The following is a 7,363-nucleotide window of genomic DNA, read 5'->3' on the forward strand; positions in this document are numbered from 1 at the left end:
AATTGGTTAGCTGTCCCAGTGCTTTGTGATTGGCGAACAGCTTAGACAGTGTTTCAGTACTGCCCCGCCCCTTGCCAAAGCAGCAAGTTCCGTCTACTCCGATATACAGGTGCATCTCAATAAATTAGAATGTCGTGGAAAATTCTAATTTATTGAGATGCACCTGTATGGCGTCAATATTGCCATATCAATTTGAGCCGGATTCAAACCCCGAGAATTTTGATCAAGAGGATCGCGCGGAACCTTTGCACACACGGATATTGCAAGACGTATCAGAGTGGTAACGTTATTGTTGTTAAATCACGTTTTAGATGTTATACAGTTAAACTTATTGATACCATAGTCTCATAATTGAAGTGTAAATTCTGCAGATTACATCATTGTCCAGTAGCCTATTGTACTGTCAGCAATTTATAAAAAAGTTTTCATAATTGTAACATACTTATTTACATATATAATTATTCAGGTGCATGTGTAATAACTGTGTTAAAATGCCCAGTGAGGTAGAAAACATCTGCTGCAAGGAAATTCAAAAGGTACTGTAAACAAGCACTGCTGTCAATTTTGATAGTTATTTATGAATTACTTTATGTATTACAAAACATGATTGTGAATTGACCACTTTATTCATAGTCAGTGTGTTATATTACCTCTTAGGTTGTGAAAAGAATGAAACAAGTCCCAGACCCTCTAACGTGGATGATTCAGCATCCCGGCTTCGAAGTGAACTGTCTGAATCCTTACACCTTACAAAACATTTATAACATCTACCGAGCAGACTATGGGCCTGTAAGGCGCAGAACTGAGGAAGAGTAATTATTCCTGATGTGTTATGATATAAAGCTGTGTAAATAAATAAAACACTGTAAAGTAATATTAGCAAAATTAGGCACCATTAACACACAACATTGCAATAAAAATGAATGACACATGACATCTCTTTAAAGTTCTGTATTTGTTACATAAACATCTATATACACATTAGCACAAACAAGTGGTTTTTATTTACGACATTAATGGTAGTCTTGTTGTCACTGGCGATACCGGTATCTGGCCTATCGCAGCTTTGTCAGCTGGTGCTGGGGGTACTTAGGACGGAATGTTAGGGTTGTCATCCCGTCCTGTGTTGTTCACCGGATCCGCCAGGAGTATCCTGATCCAACTGGACAGTTTGTGGGGTTTCGGCCACCCCTTGACTAAAGCGAGTTACTCGACGGGCAATGACTTCTTCCTTTGAGGGTTTGTCGAACTCTGCTGACAGAAATGGGGGAATGGAGATTTTCTGTAGCTCTTCCACATACAGTGGGTACGGAAAGTATTCAGACCCCCTTCAATTTTTCACCCTTTGTTATATTGCAGCCATTGTGTTGGGTCCTCAAACACCTCATTAAGCAGGAGCCTCATAAGGTCACTCACACAGCAATTCACTATTTTGTGCTACTAAGTTAACGTCAGCAGTTTACCTCTTTTATTTATATTGCAGTACTGTCATATATATCCATTTATTAATATTTTTTTATGTATTGTTCTTCATTCATAAATAAAAGTTATTTTACAACGTACTGGATGATGGCTCAGTTTTCACTGGCTTTGCTGTGTATTCACCCTTTTTCGATTTGGGGAAATTTACTTTGTACACAGCTTGTCCAGATGATGTGGCTTGTTCTCTGTCAGCATTTTCATTGTAGTGCATCGCCGCAAGGTATAATCTGCAGTCAATAAACAATCCACACATTACTATAATAGTAGTTGAGAGTAATAAAATTTGATTTAGGATATTACTGAATTAATTTCAAAGTGTATTACCTGCACAACATTCCCATAAATGGGAAAACCACATTCTTGGGCGCAAACCGCAAGATTAGGCTGTGGAAGGCCTCTAGAGATGAGGTTTGGTAGTGGTGACCACATCCTTGAGAACTCTCTTGTTGTTCAGAATCTTTTCTACTTTATGAAATGCCATTGACCCTGTCATGACATGCATAAAAAGTAACATTCCCTGCACAATTTTAACAATTCCGTTAGCCAATTTGTACGCATACCTGGTTGGAACCATTTCTTTGCATCCCTGGCTACTGTATCTGAATGTGCACATTTGGGGAAGAGGGGATTTTTGTGGATGTGTACATTTTGAAGGTGATTAAGAACTGAGGTCCACTTCGCCACCTTCTCTGGCCCAGATGTTGAAGATCTTGCACTCCAGTACACATGGTTTTTAAAGCTGCGCAACCACTTTTTCAGGACCTCACAATCCTTCCTTTGTGACAGTTTTTCGAGTTTCTTGGTCAAACCTGAAAGAAAGTTAAAGCAATATATCAGCTTTATACACATTATTCCAAGTCAGTCTAGTACAATAACAATTACATTCAATAACTTAGTTACTCAATCAATAAGACGATATAAAAAAATGGATACTCACCTTTCTAAAAATGCCATACATCAAAAAACCGAGTGATGTTCCGTTCACGTAGAAATTTCTGAATTTGTGGATGACGATCTGTCACAATATAGTCCACAGCCAAGCCATTTGACTCCAGTTTGTCAAGGGAACGTTTTAACCCCTCCTTCTCCATGTGGTAACTACCACCTACCTCGTTGCATGGGTACACATCATTTAAAATATAAAATTGACAATAATGAAAAGAGTCATTTACAAGAGTCTTATGCTTGTAAATGTAAAACACACCTGAATGAGTTGAAGATCAAGAATTGTGTTGCTGTCCAAGAGCATTAAGGTGTAGCTTCCATATTTTGCAGAGTGTCCTTGGGCAAGCAAAACCAATAATTTGAGTAACTTTTTAAACTACACTTTAATCTATGTATTAAAACATACAGAAGTACAAAATGATCAACTACATTGACCATTAAGGGTGGTTTTGTGTCACACTTGCTTACCTGGTGTGTCAGCTCGCATATCCCCAGCAACTGCTACCTTCCCCACCTGCTGTAGCTGGCAAATTAGATTTTGCTGATCTGTGTTCCATTTGTGTATGATAGTAGGCTCTAAAAAGGTCCTGGCATGTCTCCTAAACGTGTCATACTGGAATATCTCCAGCTGCATGGCCTTGAAAATCTATAAAATCAAAATAATGAGAAATAAATAAATCAATGTACATATACATTTGATAACAATGAAAATAAAAGATACCTTTTGTAGTTGAACAAATGATCCACCGGTAAAATATGTAGCTGCAGACAACTGTAGATTTCCAACAGGGGTACTTCCTATAATGGGTTGGCTCTGCCACTGTCTGTGGTAGTTACATTTTTCGCAGAGTTGAGTGAATGCCACAAAAGTACCCATTCGTCTGCTCTGACAGAACAGAAGCTCGTCTCTGGACAGAACACTTGCTCTTGCAAAATGGGCAAGTATCAAACAATTCTCGCAGGCAGCTTTCAAACACAATGTATTTGGAAACACTGTACTGTCTTTGGGGGCCTAACCTAAAAAAAGGAAAGCAAGTCTTGACAATTGCTTTGCAGAAAATTAGAGCAACTTAAAATTGTAGTATGTTGACAACATGTATTTGTAACTTACGACAATTCAGATTCCTCTGTTACCACAGACTCCATGTTATATGTAGAGTCATGGGGTTGTTCAAGTAATTGTGAGTCAGTGTCCTCTTCTTCCTCCTCTTCCTCCAACACCAGACGAGGTCTCTTACGTGGAATGAAGATTGAGCCCTTTACTGGTGTTGAAGACAATGGCACATCAGAAAACATGGGAGTGGTTTCAGTTCCAACATCGTGACCAGAAACACTTGCCTGGATGCCTATAAGTGAAAACATAAAATGTTTCTTATTTTCTGTCCAATTTCCTTCAAAAATGGTGTCAGGACGTTACTGTATATGACAAATGTACATGCTATAACTCATTTACATATTTACTGTGTATTTGTCATACCTCTGCTCCTTACATGCATGTCCTTCAGTGTACCCATAGAAAGTTGTGTGCCGACTGATCGCATATTACAAGAGGTTTGTGTGGCCACTGTTACAGTTTGTACAGGGTCTGACTGACATCCAATTTCCAGAAATTTTAATAAAGAGGGAATCTCAGATGAACTAGGACCCTGCTGGGATGTACTCTGTGAGAAAGTGAAAAAAGGAAATACTAAACAATGGCTGTCAAATCACACAATCAAAATATCAAATTAAAAAATATATATTTTTTTGGTGATAAAAATATCTGACGGGAAAGAACGCTTCACACATGGACGTAATATCCGTGTATTACACAAAATATCTTTCAGGGCGGAAGATAAACTTCAAAAAGTTAAAATGAGGACATTTTTGCTAAAGCGCGCGCACCCTTGTCATATAACAGGTTTAACAGTACTAACGTTACCTGAGGGTTTGCGAGCGCTTGGAGTAGATCATGAATAGAATTAGGCATCAGCTTTATGCAGGCAATTTGGATCACGCCGTATCCACGCGTATCACGCCGCAAGTTTAGAAAACAACACTGTGTGTTACTTCTATTGTCTTTTGTTGCCTGGCATCAAGTCCCATAGCTACAGTAAGTTAAATGCCAGCTACGTTACATCAATACTGTAATGTTAGCAATCTAGCACGCTGGATGGGCCAAGTAACTGCGTTACAGTTGGTTTACATCGCACAAACGACATACAACTTATACTTTGAAATGTAAATAAATAACACACACAAAAACAAATAAAGCAGCATACTTACAGGCTGTGATGCAGATACAGCAGATTGTCCCGACAAAGTGGGAACTGCTCCGTCTTTCATCAAAAGCTTTTTGGCGAAACCAGCTCTGAACTCCCTCATGTTGTGGAAGCTGTCCTCAGTAAAATGCGCAGCACACAGTACCAAATTGGGGTTGTAATGCTCAGGAACAGAGTTAAAAATAAATTGCAACCACTGTTTCCTGACGTCGTCTGCTTTAGGAAGGCCAAACAAAGATGTTTGGGCACAGGGGTGAAAAAAACAGCATCTCTTCGACATGGTGAAAACTTGATGCTACAGCAGCACTTCGTCGTCGTCTTGTCTGATGCACTCAACGAAGCGTTCTAACCACGACCTCACCCCCCAACCATTCGAATTTCCTAGGCGGATTTATTTTAATGATATTCTAATGATCCGCTTTGTGATGTCATTAAACCCGGAAAAATAGCGCTGTAGTCCAAACGAGCCGTTCGTTGTAGTTCTTGAAAAGGGATTTTTTAAAAGCTAAATATCTCACTTTGGAGTGGACTTTCAGATTTGTAACTTTGTAGATCATTTTATGCCCAAACATACACACTATACACTGACTAAAATTCAAAAAGTGAAAAAGCATAATAGGACCCCTTTAAAAAAAACATGCCTTTCATGTTTTTGCAACATTAAAAAATTGCTTTGTATTTTCATAACAGTTAAGACAAAAAGGATTTGGGGGTGAAATGTATGGAAAATTGCTTTTGCCATGGGATAAAAAATTAAACGTGCAACTTTTTATCTCACAATTCAGACTTTTTTTTTTTTTTCGCAATTCGGAGAAAAAAGTCAGCACTACAAGATATGAACTCGCTATTCTGAGAACAAAATTCAGAATTGTGAGATGAAAAGTCACAAAAATGTGAGATCAGTCAGAATTGCAAGGAAGTCGGAATTTTATATCTTGTAATTGACACTTTTTCTCAGAATTGCAATTTATTGCAATTTATATCTCGCAATTCTGACTTTATCACAAACCTTAATAAATCACCTTACATGATTCATTTAAATGCATTGCAGATGTTTCACTGCGTGTCTTTAGTAAATCCTGATGGTAGTTTTTAACGCCAATAAGGGATTGCGCTGGTGCAAGCTGTTAGTAGGCCTAAATCTGGCCCTTGTGTTTTTAATGATGTGCTTGGTAAGAGCGAGTTTTTATTAGACTTGAATGAATGCATTGCTAACTTTAATAAAATAAAATAAAAAACTATCTAGCAATTAAGGTGTCCTTGCTGATTTTTTACACCACGCATTATTTGTCCCTGGTTATTAATTATTTTCATTTATCAAGTATACTTGGAACAAACACACTGCAAGATTTGTATTAAAAAGGCATTTCACCAACTTGAATTCTTGAAAAAAAAAAAATTATTAATGAACTTTTGGGAAGTCCAAACCAAACTCCCAGTGCACCTTATCAAATATGCCAAGGTTATTTACATGTCTGAATAACGGATCTTAATCTCTGATTAAAAACAAACTTTTGTTTGGAAAGGAAAGAAAAAAAATATATACTGTAGTGACAAAGCAAAAATGTTTTCCATTTAGCCATCATTCAATTAGTGCGGCTGAAACCCAGAAGCTGCTATGTGATGATTTTCCCCAAAGCTTTGACTGAGAGGTTTAAAAGCCCCCTCTTGCACACTTCAACAAAGTAGTTTGCTTTTTGTCTGGTGTGTCGTGTCCAAAGAACTGGGAGACTAATGAGAATAGATGCGTGTAGGCGGTCTGATTCCTCTCCATTAGCATTGATTTGCACTTTAAGGAAAGTGTAATTTAACCACATTATTCTCCACCATAGTCTGAAGGAATGGAGGATGCAAACATCAGAGAAGGATCAAAGGCGAGAGAGCTCTGTGCTTCAAAGAGACTTTCAGCATGAACACACAGGATCCATGTTAAGTCTGCCAGACATCTGAGGTGTTGCACTGTCAGTTCCTCAACACAGGAATGTAGTTGTGGTGCAAGTCAGAAGTTTCTGTTCTCAGGTAGTCAACAGTGATCATAATAAATGTATATTAAAAAGAAAAAAAAAGTTAGACATACAGTCTAAAACATTTTAAGTCCTACCTGAAATACAGCTACAGTGGTGTTAAAAAGTGTTTGCCCCCTTCCTGATTTCTTATTTTTTTGCATGTTTGTCACTCTTTAATGTTTCAGATCATCAAACAAATTTAAATATTACACAAAGATAATGCAAGTAAATACAAAATGCAGTTTTTAAATGATGATTTCATTTATTAAGGGAAAAAAGCTGTCCAAACCTACATGGCCCTACGTGAAAAATTAATTGCCCCCTCCTGTTAAATCATGAAAGAACTGCAATTAACCACATTATTTTAGAAGTGCTGGAAACTGTTTTTCGGATTAATATTTTTTTTTTCAGGATCCTTTGATGAATAAAAAGTTAAAAAGAAGAACATTTATTTAAAATAGAAATATTTTCGAACAATATACACTACATTTCAAAAGTTTGGGGTCAGTACATTTTTATTCTTTGTTTTTTTTAAAGAAATTAAAACTTTTATTCAGCAAGAATGTGTTAAATTGTTAAGAAGTGATAGCAAAGATTTATATCGTTAGAAAAGATTTATATTTTGAATAAATGCTGTTCTTTTTAACTTTTTATTCATCAAAGAATCCT

The 7,363-nt window shown here is 37.2% G+C and overlaps 1 pseudogene; it reads right to left on the reverse strand.

Annotated features, from left to right (window-relative positions):
* Positions 1-1,198: 1,198 nt before the first annotated feature.
* On the reverse strand, positions 1,199-3,182 carry LOC107682335 (uncharacterized; annotated as a pseudogene).
* Between the last annotated feature and the right edge of the window lie 4,181 nt (positions 3,183-7,363).

Source organism: Sinocyclocheilus anshuiensis, unplaced genomic scaffold (assembly GCF_001515605.1).
Source record: "Sinocyclocheilus anshuiensis isolate Anshui unplaced genomic scaffold, SAMN03320099.WGS_v1.1 scaffold1098, whole genome shotgun sequence".
Taxonomy (NCBI): domain Eukaryota; kingdom Metazoa; phylum Chordata; class Actinopteri; order Cypriniformes; family Cyprinidae; genus Sinocyclocheilus; species Sinocyclocheilus anshuiensis.